At 42.1% G+C, this 18,437-nt stretch overlaps 1 long non-coding RNA gene across 3 annotated transcripts in view; it reads right to left on the bottom strand.

Annotated features, from left to right (window-relative positions):
- The window catches only part of LOC310827376, a 481,425-nt gene that overhangs the window by 101,012 nt on the left and 361,976 nt on the right, over window positions 1-18,437 (bottom strand). For all 3 annotated transcript variants that reach the window (XR_014556310.1, XR_014556311.1, XR_014556312.1), the window contains one exon: window positions 5,467-5,665. This is a non-coding gene — a long non-coding RNA (uncharacterized lncRNA). The remainder of the gene's footprint in view (window positions 1-5,466; window positions 5,666-18,437) is intronic.

Raw genomic sequence — 18,437 nt, forward strand, 5'->3', positions numbered from 1 at the left:
ACATGGGGCATCAGAGCACACATGGATCAGGAGTTAAATACTCTAGGTCTGAAGTTATTATTATTATTTTGCTCTACTTAGTATACCATAACCAGATTTTGCATAAGAACATCAGGGAGGCATAAATGTTTCTAAGGCTGGATCTAGACACATCAAAGAAGCGTTTCAGTTAAACTTGCTGTAAATCTAAACAGGGAAATCCAGTATGGAAAAATGGGAGTCCACAGCACCATCTGGTGACACAGAGTTCTGTCACATATAGAACGCATATAAATCGCTTTTTCTTTACCAATCTAGCTGAGTCCTCAGTACACTGATTGACACAACTGCTTGGACAGAACAATCAGTAAAATTCAGCTAAAGGACAATTGAGATTGGTATCTAACTTGGTTCCTGAACAGCTTAGTTGTCAAACAAATCGGTTCTAGAATGCTGCAAACCGGTTTGCGAATGTTTTTTGGAAGCTGAACGCCATTGGATCGGAAGCTTCTGCAGTGAATCGGAAGCTGCGCCTTGGTTTTCGAACGGTTTTTGGAGTTGAACGGACTCCCAGAACGGATTAAGTTCGAAAACCAAGGTACCACTGTACATCCCAACGTTTTTGGGTTGGGTTCTCCCCCCCCCCCCCATTGATTTTATTTCCTCAGCCTCTAGTAGCTGAGAATTGCATACCATTATTTGAAATATTTTACTCTGTGGACAAGCGATACATTTTCCTTCAGCCTATAAGATATAACCCCAAACATTGCAAGCATAGTAAATATGCATGTTTTAGAACAGGAAGAAACAGAAAACGAATGCCAGCCAGAACATTTACAATATGCACTGTTTAAAGAAAAAAATGTGTTTGATCTTTGGCAAGTTCCCTGACTTTGAACTGACACTAGACAAATGATTATGGAGACAAGATTTGTGAAAAGCTTACTCCTCCACTTGTGGACTCCTGCATTCGGCTTTACTGCCAACATTCCTGACCATGTAGGAACTTTGTCCCCCTCACGTGCAACTAAGGTCAATTATTTTTGGTATATTAAAAAAGGAAGGGGGGGAAAGAGTTTTTCAACCACGGAGACTCAAATTAATTTAACATACATTGTAATGGGTTCTAAAATAACAGCATTTTAACTGGGGAGTTCATTAAGCATTTTCACAAATGCATAACCATTATTTTGCTTAGTCAGATGTTTCCTCAAAGGAGATTTCATTCACTTTAACTGCAGAATGTGCACGGCGAATAAAGCAATTTAGGGTTTTTTATTTACATTTTACCACTGATCCTGCTTTATGCGGGGGGGGGGGGGGGGATAAATTGCAAAAGAACAAAGGCACTGTTAGTCAGCATTTACTTCCCAGATATCAAGGCTTCTTTTTGCTTAAAGATACTGTGGTGAGGCTTTTTTCCAGGTGGGGGAAGTTAGTCTATATGCCCGAGTCCCTTCTAATTCCTGGATCCTGCAAGGATTCAATTGTTGGAATAGCCAGGTCAGCTTATTGGTCATTGCCTAAGTATGGGTTGTTAAGGTAATAATGGAAATGGCTCTGTACCAGAGGGTGAATGGGGGGGTCTCCCTCCCTCAACTGGCTTGTAGTTAGAAGGATTAAACCAGAGATGAGGCATGTGTGAGCTGGTTGAGAAGCAGGCTGCAGGCAGAAGCCTGAGAGGGAGAGACATGCTTGATTTCTGCTTGAATCCAAGTCTGTGGTTATGGGAGAAGCAAGACCTTCTTGGGGTGCTGATACTGTGAGTCTCTCCATTGTAGGTTCAGGTTGTAAGGTAAAGAGACCCCTGACCGTTAGGTCCAGTCGCAAACGACTCTGGGGTTGTGCACTCATCTCGCTTTACTGGCTGAGGGAGCTGGCGTTTGTCCGCAGACTGCTTCCAGGTCACGCGGCCAGCATGACTAAGCTGCTTCTGGCAAACCAGAGCAGTGCACGGAAACGCCATTTACCTTCCCGCCCGAGTGGTACCTATTTATCTACTTCTACTTGACCTGCTTTTGAACTGCTAGGTTGGCAGGAGCTGGGGCCAATCAATGGGAGCTCACCATGTTGCGAGGATTCAAACTGCCGACCTTCCGATCGGCAAGCCCTAGGCTCTGTGGTTTATACCACAGCACCACCCACATCCCAGGTTCAGGTTGTATATATGTGTAAAAAAAGCCATCTATCTTGAAGACACCACAGTCTCCACTGTCCCTCATTCCAAGGAAACTGAACCCTGGGTAAGAGTGTGTGCATGCAGCAATACAGTAGGTTAGCTTCAGAGTAGGATAAAATTGTTAGATGTACAGGTGATTGCCAGATGGGTGCCACTCTTCTTCTGCCATATTTGGTCCACCAGGGGTGGGGAGATAAGGATCTGGGGCCTGCTAACCAGAAAAGATTCCCTACCCTTGTTATATTTGTTAAGTCAGTGTAAATAAGCAGCAAAATCCTCAGCATGGTTTGCAATTATAGAGCCACCCACTTGTGACTAAAGGGTAAAACAATCTGTCAGTCAGAATTGCCCTATTTTAAATTAGGAGCAGTGCTTGGTGAACTAACTTACCTATCAAAACAAAAACTTCCTTGTTTTTCATGATGTATCTTGAACTATCATTGCTAACTGACAATCCTAATCCTAAAATCCTGACTAGAGAGAGGCATGACAGAGTCCCATTCACAGCTACAATGCTGCTCAGGAGTAAAGTAGGACCTCTAAGTGAACCCTTTCATGCAACAGACTTTACCACCAGGTTAGACTACGGCAATGCATTGTACATAGGGCTGCCTTTGAAGACAAGTTTGGAAACTACAGCTAATGCAAGATGTGTCAGCAATTTCAACACAAGCTTAGGTATTTATTTCAGGCATTTAAATGTTATTCAGTATTCAGAATCTCTAAGCCCTTCCTCCCAGGCATGATGCAGCAGGATTTCTAAACTCCCTCTTTCTGGGGCGGCCCTTCCAAGCTCCTTGAAAAACCACTGGTGAAACTCAGAGGGCGTTTCGCCAGCTGCTTTTGACACATTGGAAGGAGGTGCTGTGAGGTGAAAAGCCACAAAGTACTCAAGAGCAAACCCTTGCTTGAATGCCCTAAAAGGGATTTTGCAACCTCTATCTAAACTGTCATACTGGTTTCATGAGAGGGAAGCAGGGAAGGGGTGCTTTGGATTATAAGTGACCCAATACAAGGTCAAAAAAGGAGTAAGAAAAAGTGAAGGGGAGAAAATCCTGTTTGACTTTGGGATAAAAAAAATAAGCATGGTGAAAACTTGTGGAGTAAAAGACTGGGAACTAGACTAATGCACTATGGATAAACATAGAAGGATTAATAAGATACCACCCAAGTAAATCATACAAGAAGGAAGGAAAGCAAGTGCTGTGCTTAGCTGAGGCAACAAAACAGCCTGATTAACAAGATGAAGTGCTGCTGGACGATCAGCAACAAGGAAGAAATATAGCCAGCATTTGCTAGATATATGGAGGTCATGATAGCCCCACACAAGAGCTATAGGCAGCATTGCCAGCATAAGGCAAATACCCGACTAATATATTTACATATGAACAGGGTGCCAAGAGGCAAAGATCACATAAGTAAATTTTTAGACATTACGTTGCAAATGTCAGGCAAGAAATATCACAGTCTGATTGATATGCAGAATTGTTGCCAGAACAGAGATGGCCAAAGTAAGTTCAAAGTCACAGGAAATGTTGTCATCAGCCTCCTGTAAAAATGTACAGTTGCTTGCTATTCTTCCTCTGCCTAAAGGTGACTATTACTATCTTTTCCCTAGGCTACTTGTTCAACGTATCTTATTATCATTACAAAGTATTATAATGGATTAGCTTCTCCGTATTGTGTTAGTATTGGAGAGAGCATGTTTGAGACAGCACACTGACAAGGTTTTTTTTTTTTGTTTTTTTTTAAAAAAGACATTTATTTACCCCCACTAACAATTACCAAGCAGCTTGCTTTCAATATTTTCTTTTTTAAAAAAATAATCTCTAAATTGCATGCTTGCAATTTTTTTTGTCTCCTGATTATTCATTTAACAGAGAAAAAAAGAACCCGAAAAGATGTGAGTAGTATCTAATTAATATCTCCTAATGCCCAACTAATGTCAAGCATGACTCCAATTTATAACCAAACTATATCTTTACATTGAAAAATTCAATTACATTTACTGACACACTTTGAAATGCTACATTATTTATACTGGCAAACTTTGCAGCCTCTCTGTATATTTATTAACATTCTTTCCACAGTACCAAAGCAGGCACACAATACAGATCGCTGCATTCTTCATTTTTTAATTTTTCAAAGTGATATTTACATCTGCTCGGGTAGGAAGGGAGGAAGGAAGGGGTTGCCTCTGTCAAGGAGATCCGAAAGATCAAGCAGAGCCAGGAGTTAATTTGCCCTCCCATTTGATTCTCCAGGCAAAACAAGGTAACCTTGACATTTCCCTCTTCCTCCTTCTTTCCTCCCCTCCCCTCCCTCCCTATTTTTCCCCTCTTTCATTCTCATTCTTTCCCTCCCTCCCTCTCTCTCACTCACACTTCACTCTCAGTGCACACATCAACAATTTTGAGCTGTGAAGAGGTTCAATTGCCACCTTGGTGACTCACTTATAATGCACAAATCATTTACCAGGATAGCTTGAGGACATGACAATGACAGAGAGACATCTGTTGGGTGGATGGGATAAGAAAAAAGAGGTTATTCACAGCTGGTACATTAGCCATGCTAGCCACTAGGCCACCACAGTGTCCTAGTCCTACAGCTTCATTCCCCTCCTTTCTGCCTGCTCCCTGCTGTCAGCTGCCAAAAGATATCTGTTCTCACCCTTTGCTGAATGAAAAGGTGCTAATGCATGACTTCAGGATATGACAGAACATACAGTACTTACAAGTGTTTGGAGATGCAGCCAACCTGACCATGGGGAAAAGAAATAAGTAACTAAAGAGAGATTTTTCGTGTGTGTGTGTGTGTGTGTGTGTGTGTGTAAGAGAGAGAGAGAAAGGGGGAAAAATAGGCTTTATCTAGCTGTGCGTGGAAAAGGGAAATTTATCTTAGCAGTATTCCTTATACAGTTGCTTTTTTATTGAAAAGATCTATGTTAAAAAATTACACTGGGTTTTGTTTTGTATATGCACGTACTTATATAATAAATATGAGTCTATTAAATATGATCCATAGGCAATTGTTATATGAGCAGCTGGATTGAAATCCAACATGCTTGCTTTTCTGCTTTAATGGTGGGTGGTGGGAGCAGAAGTTATATCAGCTCTGAACAAAGAAGCAGCTTTAGGTAACCAGTCAAGCACACTGCTGCTGCTATCTGTCTAAATGCACACATATACATGCACAAAATTGAATTTTCAGCTCTGTAATTTAAAAAATTGTTGTCACATGTAGGTCTCTTTTACAATCCAGACTTTGACCACAATCACAGCTGGCCTACTTTGTAACTATTGCAATACCTATTTTAAAGATTGAGAAACTGAGGTTGAAAGGAAGTGGTTTGCTCAAGCCCAACTGACTCCACAGCTAAGTTGCAGGTCTCCTGCAGGTCTCCACAGCTAAACATTGAGGTCCAGGCCTCTATGCATTCCTTGCTGGTTTGTTTTCTCCTTTGCTTCTTTGAAGTTTTAAGAAAACACAGTCCAGGAATGAGATATCCTGTGGAGAAAAGAAGAAAATAAATTAAGGAAAAAATGAAAACAAAGGCATGGACGTAACAAAGTTATATATATACCCCAAACCACCCTATAAGTACATAGATTACTTAATGATGCAAAATGAGTGGGAATTCTGTTGTTAAATTTGTTACTTAATGTAACTGTTGTATAACTCTAAAATCTCAATAAATTTACATTTTAAAAAAATTAGATTTATATGCCACTCTTCATCATAATATATCAGGGCGGCTCACAGAATTAAAAAAGGATTAAATAAGTAAAACGAACACAGCAAAATAATAACCCCCCTTCCCACAGATACATTTAAAAGTCTGTAGAATATTAATCAGCCATATGTATATATTTGCCAAAAAACCCCAAACCCAAACCCAAATGCTCACAAATTTACAGTCTAATCCAAACCTGGGATCTGCCAGGATGAGCAAATTTTCAATAGGTGGGTCTTGGGCTGTCAGACAGGGGTCTGTCAGGATAACTCCTTCAACTCTGCTAAACCAGAGCTTATGCCACCTCAGCCAGGGCTCTGCCAGCAGAATTCAAGACAGCAGACCTTAAGCTGACTAAAGTCCCCCAAAAGGGGCATTCTGGGGATGTGGAAGAGGCGTGGCACCTATTCCAAACCTCTTTCAGTCACATGACCTGGCAAGTAAGCAGAACTTAAACTAGCATAAAAGGTGGTGTAAATCAAACTCTGTTTCAAAGGCTCATTTTCGCTCACCTAGGCTTGGGCCAGCTCAGCTACTGGGAGGGGTAGCTAATGGCACAGAATACAGATCAGGATTCACGATGACCTTAACAGATTGGAGAACCAGACCCAAACTAACAAAATGAATTTCAGTTGGGATAAATGTCTGGTTCTAAACTTAGGCAGGAAGAACCAGATGCACAAATATAAGGTGAGGGCACCTGGTTTGCCAGTTGTTCATACATTGAAAAGGATCTAGCTGTCTTAGGAGACCAAAAGCTCAACATGAGTCAACAGTGTATCAGCAAAAAACAAAACCAAAGCTAATGCTATTCTAGGCTGCATCGAAAGAAGCATAGTGTTCTGGACAAGGGAAGTCATAGTCCCACTCTCTTCTATCTTGGTCAGACCACACCTGTGTCCTGTTCTGGGTGCCACAATTTAAGAAGGACATTGACAAGCTGGCACATGTGCAGAGGAGGGTGACCAAGAAGATCAAGGTCTAGGAGCCAAGCTTTATGAGGACCAATTGAAAGAGTTGGGCATGTTTATGCTGGAAAAGAGGAAACTGAAGGGAGATATGATAACCATTTTCAAACATCAAAAGGGCTGTCACATGAAAGATAGAACAAGCTTGTTTCTTCCTGCTCTGGAAGATAGGACAGGAACCAATGGATTCAAGTTACATGAATGGAAATTGTGACTAAACATCAGGAAGAAATTTATGGCAATAAGAGCTGTTTGACAATGGAAAGGACTCCCTCAGGAGGTTGTGGACTCTCCTTCATTGGAAGTTTTTAAGCAGAGGTCGGATGGCCATCTGTCATGGATGCTTTCGTTTAGAGTCCTGCATTGCAGGGGGTTGGACTAGATCACCTTTGGGGTCCATTGCAACTCTAAGACTCTATGATTCTATGAAATGAATTTGTATAACTGATGCCAGTGTTAATTCTGCCACCTTTCTATATAATATACAGTGGTACTACTGTTATGTACTTAATTCATTCCGGAGGTCCGTTCTTAACCTGAAACTGTTCTTAACCTGAAGCACCACTTTAGCTAATGGGGCCTCCTGCTGCCGCCGCATCCCCAGAACATGATTTCTGTTCTCATCCTGAAGCAAAGTTCTTAACCCGAGGTACTATTTCTGGGTTAGCGAAGTCTGTAACCTGAAGTGTATGTAACCCGAGGTACCACTGTATTCTGTATTCTGGGTGGTGTTCGGTTAACCTGTCTCACCAAAATAAGTGTTTTCGCTTGTGCAGCAGGACTCTCTCCCCAATTCCTCTCCCAGTTGTGCCATGTTTCCTTCCCAAACCTACTCCAGGGGGTTGGGGAGAACCCCTAGAACAGCACTGGGGGTGCAGGGAGGGAATGTTCTGTTGCACAAGCAGAAATCCTTCCACTGATGGAAGTGCAGCAGAAGGAGGCTGCTAATCCTTCTTGTCGTTGTCAATGCAAGTGGAGAAAGGAGGTGATCAGGTAGGAAGAGGAGGAAGAAGGAAGAGGAGGAGGGCCAGCAGCTGTGGGGTCAGCAGTGAGCCTCCTGCTGGATGCAGGCCTTTGTAGGTGCCAGGCAAGGCAGATTCCAGACAGTAACACTCCCCATGCATGATCCTTCACATTGCTCACATAAATAAACATATCAGAATCCCTGGGAAGTTGCCTCAGAGCTCTTTATCCCACAGCCCATTAATGGATAAAGCGGAGCAGTTCCTTGGCAATAAGAGCTTCTAAAATAATTGCTCTATTTCCGAAATAATGTAGCAATCTATCTAGCTATATCTCTATATATTTAAGGGCCTTTTTTATGAATGTAGCATGTAGGCAAAGGATTCATTGTTAAAATTTGGATGTATGCAGATAGAAAGGAAAAATAATCTTGGAAACCAGCTTTGATCTGAGACCACTGAATTTAATATTGTTGGTGGAAAGGTGTTGATGAAAGCAACAAAAAATTTTTTGGTGTGTGTGGAATACTTCAAATGCAGTGTTTCCTTCTAAAGGCATCCTCATATATATCTCCTTGAAAATTGACAGGACTCCTTGTGATAAGTAGTGAAGGTGTGTATATTTATGCATATATAAATGATTCATCATAAATAGAAAATCATAGTATTATCTACACCTACATAGCAATTGAGTAATAATCACTAGCGCTATTTATTAGTATTCATTAAACTTAGAGAAATAAGAAACAGGAGTGGAGTTAGTTTAAATTCAGAAGCTGCAGGGAAAGATCTACTTTGATGAATCCATCTCTGTCTCATATTCCCTTTAGTCTATTTTCATGTAAATTTTCAGTTTGCATTTGGTTGAGGGCACAGTTCAGTATATATATTTTTTTGTTTTTAATTATTATCACAGTTTGCAGAGGAAAGGGAAATTCCTCTGTCATTTAATGGCTTGCCTTCTCTCATCCTTTTACTACTTGTGCCACTTCCAACAGCCCTCCCCACAACTGAGGCGGCAGAATGAATACAAAGTGTAACAGACTGAGAAAAGCAGTTCTAATCACAGCTTATGTGGCTGAAGTGGAAACTGGCCAGGGTGACTTCAACTTCATTTCCTTTTTAGAATATATCAGCTAATTCATCTGTTTCTCAAAAGTCAGGATTGGCAGCTCCTTGGGTGGAAACGGAGGGATCCTGCGGAGAAGCATGTCTAAATGTGCTGCTGCCATCGCAGTTGGGTCAGAGGAACTTGGATTCTCTCCCACCCTACCCGCTATCCTTGGCTTGACTTGGGGCTATGAAGTTATGTAATTGACATCTTATTTTGTTAAAGAGGGGAGGTTGGGAGGGGGGAGAGGAAGGAAGCTAAGCTCTTCACAGATGATTCAGGAAGACAGATCTTCCTCCTGAAGGATAAATCTTAATTTTAGCCTTGATGTCATGAGTGAAAGCAAAGGGGGGGGGGGAAACGCACAGATATTAATCACAAATAGAAATGGTAGAGAGGCAAGAGGAATAAGGAAGAGATAAATGGTGGCACAGGAAGGGCTTTAGCTCAGTAGTAGAGCACCTCCTATGCATGCAGAAGGTCTCCGGTTCAATCCTTAAGCATCTGCCCCATATTATATCCTGGAGGGCCACTGCCAATCAGTATGGATGATGCTGAGCTAGGTGTACCAAGATTCCGACTCAGTGTAAGGTAACCTCCTACTTCCCTATTAAAGTTAATGGAGGAATAGGAAGGACATAGAGAGCTGCCTTACACTAAGTGAGACCTACTGGTCCCCATAGCTCACAGACAGGCCCACCCCTCTGGACTGGTCTTCCAAAGCAACTACTCTATACCAAACTTAAAAATGGAAAGTGTAATGCCGGTGGTCAACAAAAGAGGTTTAAAGACTCTCTCAAGGCAAATCTAAAAATAATGTAGTACTGTGGTAGCTCAGGTTAAGAACTTAATTCTTTCTGGAGGTCCGTTCTTAACCTGAAACTGTTCTTAACCTGAGGTACCACTTTAGCTAATGGGGCTTCCCGCTGCCGCCGCACCACCAGAGCATGATTTCTGTTCTCATCCTGAAGCAAAGTTCTTAACCTGAGGTACTATTTCTGGGTTTGTGGAGTCTGTAACCTGAAGCGTCTGTAACCCGAGGTACCACTGTATAAACAATGACAACTGGGAAACACTAGCCTGCGAACGCTCCAATTGGAGAACAGCCTTTACCAAAGGCTGGACTCTGAAGACACTCAAACTCAGGACAATAGGGAGAAACACATTAAGAGGAAGTGCAAGTAGATAAATAGGTACTGCTCTGGGGGGAAGGTAAACAGCGTTTCCATGCACTGCTCTGGTTTGCCAGAAGCGGCTTAGTCATGCTGGCCACATGACCCGGAAGCTGGATGCCGGCTCCCTCGACCAATAAAGCGAGATGAGCGCCGCAACCCCAGAGTCGGTCACGACTGGACCTAATGGTCAGGGGTCCCTTTACCTTTACTGTTTATATCACTTGTGGTACACATTGTGGCTTGAGTACACAATGCAATATTTCTATAATATCCTAACTAGGAGGATAACATGTAAGACATGCTGGCATCTAATGCTGGAGCTAGTACTGCCCCCCCCCCCTGATGCTGTCTTATCATTAGTTGTCTCTAATGCTGCCCTCAGCCCCAGTGCCTGATGGTAATTGGATACAGAGACGACTTGTTTTGGATCCACAGGGATGGTGGATATTGTCACAAGTATGTGGAAGCCAAAAGTAATGGTAAGAGGACAGTTTCTGAGGCAGTGGATTAAATCAGATAGTTCTGCCGCTGTTTTCAGTGTCGTTGTTTAATATCTTTCTGATGGATGCCCATCAAATAGATTCTGGGTTTTATTTCAATTATGATTATAAAATGATTTGCACTCGTAATATGGGGAATTGTGGCTCTCAAACTGCTTCGTTCAAACAGCAATCGAGGAAGAAAAAGGAGATGCCATGGATCTATAAGTGACTGAAGAAATGCTGACTAAGAAAGCTCAGGATCTGCAGCCTACCCAGGTATATTAGTGAGTCAAAATACTATATTTAGAGATGAAATACAATGATTCATAACTGGAGAAAAGACACACCATATCATCTTCCATGTACCTGTTCATCTAGTAATTTGTTGGTTGACATTTATTTGCCAGTATGGGGTAGAAGCATTTATTTGACAAGGGATGCCTCATTTCCCAAATTTTCTTTCTGGCCTGACACGACATAGAGAAAAGAGAGAGAGAGAGAGGAGGAGGAGGAGGAGGAGGAGGAGCTGGAGGGGTTTGGGATAAAATCAGGTTATCTGGGAAAATATATAAAGTATGGTTTCTCTGACGTCCTTGTCACACACACACAGAAATGCTATCCATTTGCAAATTGGATTATTTGGATCCCATCTTTTATCTTGGGTTTACTATTGGGGTGTCATCCCCATTGCCACCAGACCCATTACAAATGATGCAATTTATAGGATTCTGAAGTAAGTCTCTGCATTTGGGGACAGATAAAGTGCTACGCAGAGTCTATGTCTACAAAAGAGCATTAAATATAAATAGAACACCACGTCTTCATGCAGGTCACAGCTTCTCAAAGTTACTTCTAGGATTAGATTATTCTCAGTTACATTACTAATATGATTCACTTACAGCAGCCAGCCTCATGTTTGGGAAAATATATAAAATGTGGTCCCAAGTAAACAGATTAACATAATAAGTGGCTTTTTATGGAAACGCAATATGCTGCGCCATGTGAGGTGATTTAAAAACATTTGCAAAATTGAAGGGTAAAGGGTCACAAAAAGCAGAGCCAAGATTCCAGGGCTTTACAGTGGAGGAACGACATGGATCTAATTTGACTACAGCTAAAATTTCTTTTCATCTCAATCAAGCCCCTAAATCCAGGCTCAAAAGAACAGGAACATGGAGGGTTAAACAATTTGACTACTAAGCCAGGCCCAGGTTATACAAAAGCCTAACTACAAGTGCTCACTTTTAAGTACATGAGAAGTGGGAGACTAGAGGAAGTATTTGGCGTTCAGCCACCATAATCTCCATTTATTAGTTTGCTTTTATGTGCTTTTGTGATTCCTAATGCCTTACTCGTTTCTTCCTGGCAAGCTGCTTCCTTTAAATTATTAGGTGTTCATATAGTGCAGATCTAATATTTTGCCTTTAAATGTGCTACAAAGCACAATAATTGAAATGACTACTTACTTCTGAAATATATTCAGAGATCTGTTGGCAAGTATAATTAGGTAAGCTGGAGCAAGAAATACACCTTTTGTATGCCCAAGCCTCTTTCCATATAGTTAGCAACTTTCACTAACGGAGCAAGCAGAAAACTGTTATTTTAGTAGACACTATTGTCCCTTTGTGGGAGACTTGGGCTCTTGCCAAGTTTCTGTGTTGGCTTATGGTTTCTGTTTTAATCCAGAGGATCTCCAGGTTAAAATTCCCATTCAACAATGAAGTTCACTAGGGGACCTTGAGCCAGTCACCGCCTCTCATCACAACCTGCCTCACAAGGTTGTTGTGAGGATCAGATGGGAGGGAAGGCCCACCCCGAGCAACAGGGATATACATGTAATGAATAAATTGTGGAACTGCAAAAAAAGGGCAGGGTTGTTTCAGAATTGCTGAAAATATGAACTGTGCTATATTTGCAGTCAAAAACATAGGGGAAACCCTGCCAGATGAGGCCAAAGACCCCTCTGTTCCAGCATCCTGTTCTTAGAAAGGCCAATCCATTTGTGATTCCCTACAGCTGGTATACTGGCCTCCAACAGTAGATGTAGAATATAGTCATCATGGCTACTCCCTTCAAGTGTCCTGAAAAAACTGGGACATCCCATTTTGTTTTGCGAGGAAATGATGACCATTTTGGTTGCCTTGATCATGTGTGATTTCCTGGCGCAATTCCTCCCCCAAGTACTTTTCTCAGGGCCATAATATTGTGTGGCACCCCAAAGTGCTCATTTTTGGTCACCATGCCTGAAATAGCACTTTTTGGGCTGGGGGACCAGAGCACGAAATTGTGCAAGATCACGACAACCAAAATGGCTACCGTGCTCTTGTGATAAAAAAGGGGAAATGGCATCTGGGAAGATGGTGCCCCAGATTTTGCCTTCAAAGTGTTGGAGGATGTGGTAGCAGTTCTTAATATTCTTAATGTTATAGTTGGACATTACATCATAACAAACAGGATATTATGCACCATGTACTCAGGAAGGTATAATATATAAATATTACATAAACTATATCATCATTCTGTATACTTTCCAGGATCAAACTTAGGTACTGGGTTATGATGGCTATTTAGCCAAAATGAGCCTACTGAGAAACAAGTGAGAGATCTCGGCATGCTCATGTAACCCCCAAAGTTCTCAGAATGGAAAAATACTTTGCTGGGGGGCAAAGGGGGATTAAAATGATGGGGACTGAGTATTCTCAGCGGTCATGGACTGCTGACTAACTTCAGGGCAGAGGAGAGAGAATGGGACAAAAGCCAAGTTACGTAGGGAATGGAATGGAATCTCCCATGAGAGAGCATGGCCGGCTGGCTGGCTGGTTGGTTTTTTGTAGGAACATTCTACGTTACACCATTTCTCTGACGGTCCTGTGTCTGATATATAGAAAGTAATATCAGGGAATAATTAAAAGAGGGGAAGGATGGGAAAGAAGGTTGTACAAAACAAAAATAGGAAAGAAAAAGAGAAGGGAAGGGATAAAGGGGAAAGGGTGAAATAATGTGTTTCTTATCAATGCTTTTTTTAAAAGGAAAGAGGGGGACTATTAAAGAGGAAGAAGTGGGGCTCTAACTCCCAACGTCTGTTATTATGAACTGGATGGGGAATAGGTGAGACAGAGACCCCAAAGAAATGTTTCCACAGCAGTGCTTCAAAAGAGGATAATACATTTTGTTTAGTAGCATACTTATATCAGCTGGAAATATGCATTTACAGTGTGCGCTTGTGTAATTATCAGACAATAAAAACAGAGAAAAATTTAATTGCTAGAAACTTGGTTAGTTAAGTGAGAAGTTAAGTCAGTTAAGAGAAGGGAAATGTAAACAACCCTAAAGTAAGGAAATAAAAAATGGAGACACTGAAATGCAGAACTGGGAAATTCCAGCCCACAGTTGCCAGCTTGGGATCTGTAACCCGGTATTGCAATATGAGGTCGTAAAAGGAATACATCTACAAGGGTGGGAAAGCTTCTCTTACCAAGGGAAATAATGTACATGTGAAAATATGGTTGCATAATGAACTCAGATACATGTCATGCAATTAATATTTTGCTGGGTGGTAGAGAGAATGCTTGCTCACTTTATTCATTGTGAACTCTAATTGTGGGGTTCACATAATGGTTTTTAGAAGCTCGACTATCAGGGACAGGGCTGTTAGACTCTGGCCAAGAAATTCTCAGGAGTCCACCATTCCAGACCAAAGCCGGCTGCACCACCCCCTATCCCCTGTCCTCCTGCTGGACTGGACTTTGGGGCATAGGAAGGCGCGCAATGTGGGCTCCCTAGAATGGAATCGATTCCTATTGCATTTCCAGCATCTGCTCGGTGTAACATTGCTCAACATGCATTCTATGTGGGGTAAACTTATTCCAGGCAGCTGCTGTGCATGCGAGCTGAATCGCCCCCATTCTGGAGAGCCTACACGATACACCTTCCTGCCAAACAGGGTGTTGGACAGGAAGCCAACCCAGACTGAAAACCCCCAGAACAGGGAGAAGGTAGTGAGGGTGGAATCCCTTTAAGTGGGGGCAAGTGGAGAAGCCATAACAAAATGGAGAATCGGGCAGGTACTGTTTGTGTGTTTGTGTGTGTGTGTGTGTGTGTGTGAGAGAGAGAGAGAGAGAGAGAGAGAGAAGAGGGAACAGAAGCTTAAAAGTTGTTTTTGTGCATATCAGCGTAGAGACCAGTGAGGGTACGTTACCACTGCTTTATGTGAGGAATGGTTTTATATTCTTTACAACAGGGGAAATTTCACCAGCTGTGAGTCCCTTAGTAAGAGCAAGAAAAAAATGTCATAGAAGAAACAATTAAAATCACAATAGCATAAGCATTATTTGGCTTTTTGGTCCTTAGTACTGTTCTATTTTCCTGCCAGTCTTGGAGCAGAATCCTTTCCCTGACTTAAAGTGTATGTGGGGGGAGGTGAGCAGAGATGAATGATGCTCAGTGCGCATAGGATGTGGTGTGAAACTAAGTGCCCTTTGCCAAAGCTTGGCAGGGAAATGACTTAATGAATGCCATTCCCTATTAACCTAACAGTTAAATCTGGACAAAATATACATAAAAATGAAATAAAACAATTAGATATCACTTAACATGGTTCATTATTATTAATTCATTTAGTATTCATTGTAACTATGCTGGTCATAATGAATTCATTTGATATTAATGTAGATGTGCTGCAGCAATTTCAGCATAATGCAGTTTTAATTCATGTTTCATTAACATAAAGCAGTACGAAACTGTATATTCATTATTCTGAGTAAATAATAACTAATTCCCAAATCACTGCATTACTTCCATGTTTTGCCATATATTTCAGTTATAAGTTGATAGATATATACAAAGATCTGCATGCGTGCGCGTACACACACACACACACACACACAATTATGGGTTTCCCACATTTCAAGAGGTATTTTCATAGCTTTTGACCTGTCATAATCTGCATTTTTCTACTTTGTCTATAGCTATAGTGCATACAGGTAAATGTTGAAAGGGATCATTTCTGCTAACAAACATGTCACCAAGCAGCATCTACATGACCCTTTGCCTACAAGCATGGAAACAATGACTGCATTCACATGTCACAATAAACCATAGTTAATGGTTAATACTTAATGCTTTACTGTGTGAGCATACAAATATCTCCTCCTGATTTGCTCCCCCCCCCCCTTGCATGACTGGGTATGTAATGAAGCACTTCTGACCCTGCTGTGTTTTCTTCCAGTTAGACCAGTTTTATAACTGGTCTAACTGGAAGAAAACACGGCAGGGCCAGAAGAAGTGCTGCATTGCACGATGTGACAGAGGCAGAGTCATGTGCCAGCTACCGCCTCCTCCTTACAACCACTTTGAATTCCTTGCAGGAAAGGTCAGATACAAAAGTAAAAATAAAATAAATCAGAAATAGCTCACCAGTGGAGTGACACCACAACAATAACCCCCTGGCAGTGTTGATGCTGCCATTTCCTGGGCAGTGGCAAGCTCAGGTCTGTGCAGGCCCACTGGTGGGAGCATCAGATTGGCTCTGCCAATGTTTTTGCACAGCTCCGACTTGGCTTTCCTTTCCCCTCTCCCTGTAACCTGCAGCAAATCAGTTGCCATGAGGCCAGCTGGACAAGCCACTCCTGAAATCAATGAATGAAAGCTCTCAGACCTCAAGTGTTGCGACATTCATCTTAGAAATGTCCCCTGCATCAACATTCCCATATAGGGGGCGGGGGTGAGCTCCCGTTGTTCGGTCCCAGCTCCTGCCAACCTAGCAGTTTGAAAGCACGTCAAAGTGCAAGTAGATAAATTGGTACCACTCTGGCGGGAAGGTAAACGGCGTTTCCGTGCGCTGCTCTGGTTTCGCCAGAAGCGGCTTAGTCATGCTGGCCACATGACCCGGAAAAACTGCAGACAAACGTCGGCTCCCTTGGCCAGTAAAGCGAGATGAGCGCTGCAACCCCAGAGTCGTCCGCGACTGGACTTAACTGTCAGGGGTCCTTTACCTTTACCTTTAGCCAATGCTACTCCGACTTAGAGTAGAGCGATTGAAGTTAATGGACATGACAAATTTAGGTTTATTTATTCCCTTTCCAAATGATACACCATAGTTCTATACTGGCCTGCCGCTCATGGGTAAAGGGTACACATGAGTAGAGTATGAAGGGATCAGTGCCTTAAGGATGGGATGCCTATGGAAATCCCACTAACAGCAAGACAACACAATAGCCCTCTCCCATTGTTTCATACTACTTCTGAACCTGGAGGTGGCAATAGTAGCCATCAATAGCCTTTTCCTCCAAGGGTATTTCCACCCTTCAAAAGAGGAAATTACTTTTTATCATATGCATTTCTTATCAACAACTATTCAGGCTGTGACTGCAATAGCTTTTATGAACATTTCGACACCACACTCAGGACCCACTTGCCTGGCATATTGAGCAATTTTGTCCATTAATTTTGGGGTCTGTATAGAAGTCAAATTATGGTAATGTTTATGAATGTAATAATGGCTTCTACCTGCTGCCTAGAGGAGCACTACCAGGCATTATAGAATACTTGTATTTCTGTAAAGTACATTTGAAGTGGAAACATTTACTGCACAGAACATTTTGGTAAGAACAGGTGGTACATGAGGTATGAAAGTGAAACGCCATTTTCGAAAGCAAAAAAATAACTATATATATATATATATATATATATATGCAGGTTTTGGTGTCCTCGGGTGTCTTCCCGTGTAAAAGTTGGGGTGTCTAGGCGACGTTTCGACGAGGTCTCACTCGTCATCTTCAGAGACGAGACCTCGTCGAAACGTCGCCTAGACACCCCAACTTTTACACGGGAAGACACCCGAGGACACCAAAACCTGCATTCCTGTACCCGTGAAAATCTACGAAAGCAATATATATATATATATATATATATATTTTAAGGGTCAGGGTGACTGTATTCTCCCCATCCCTCTAAAACCAGCACATAGGTACATAGGTTGCCTTGTCTTCAATGGGAAAAGGGGGAAACTTGCCTCTCCCACTGTCAAAGCTTCACAAAGCCCAACATGCTACAAAACATTGGTCATAGTGGACCAGGAAAGGAATAAATCTGTTCTTAAATGGTTGCATCGGAGGAAACACTTCAAGGAATACTCAGCAATAAAAAAGAAATCAGAATGGCCACATTTTCTTACATGAGACTTTCTGCAGTCATGGTTGGCTCACCCACCTCTTTCATAGATAAGATCAAAGCAGTTGTAATGGCAGCTATCATTGTAATGACAGAAGATAAGTAACAGGCCCAGATCCTTTGCTGGCTTAAGGGTGCACCTAGACATGATGTGAGGGATCTATTATTATGGATCTCTTGTTGTTCAAACATCAACATCCACAAAGAGAAGGAGCTCTATGAAGGGGTTTGTGATTGACTGTATCTGTGGGTCCCACCATCTGCTACTGCATTGAGAGCCTAGGGCAACACCACAAGTGTGCATATTCTAATTCATAGGTGTCTCTGGGACATTAAGATGGTGAGTAGGTGGCATTTCACCAGCATTCTGCTTTGCAGTGTGTCCCGCTTCCCTATAAGAAAAGGAAAATAAAAGTTTACTAAAAGAAGAAGTGGGGAATATCTGGGGTCCACCACAGATGACCTGGGGATCAGACCCAACTGGCCATCCCATAACAATGCATCTACTGCCAATTGTTCAAAAGTAAACATCACCAGATTCCATGTATGATATGGTGAGCAATGCTCTACATCAGGAATAGTGAACTTGTGGCCCTCCTAATATTGGACTTCAACTCCCAGCAGCCCCAGCCAGCATGGGCAACAGTCAGGGAATGAGCGGAAATGGAGTCCAATAGA

The sequence above is a fragment of the Podarcis gaigeae genome (genome assembly GCF_964106915.1).
Source record: "Podarcis gaigeae genome assembly, chromosome: 11".
NCBI classification, from domain to species: domain Eukaryota; kingdom Metazoa; phylum Chordata; class Lepidosauria; order Squamata; family Lacertidae; genus Podarcis; species Podarcis gaigeae.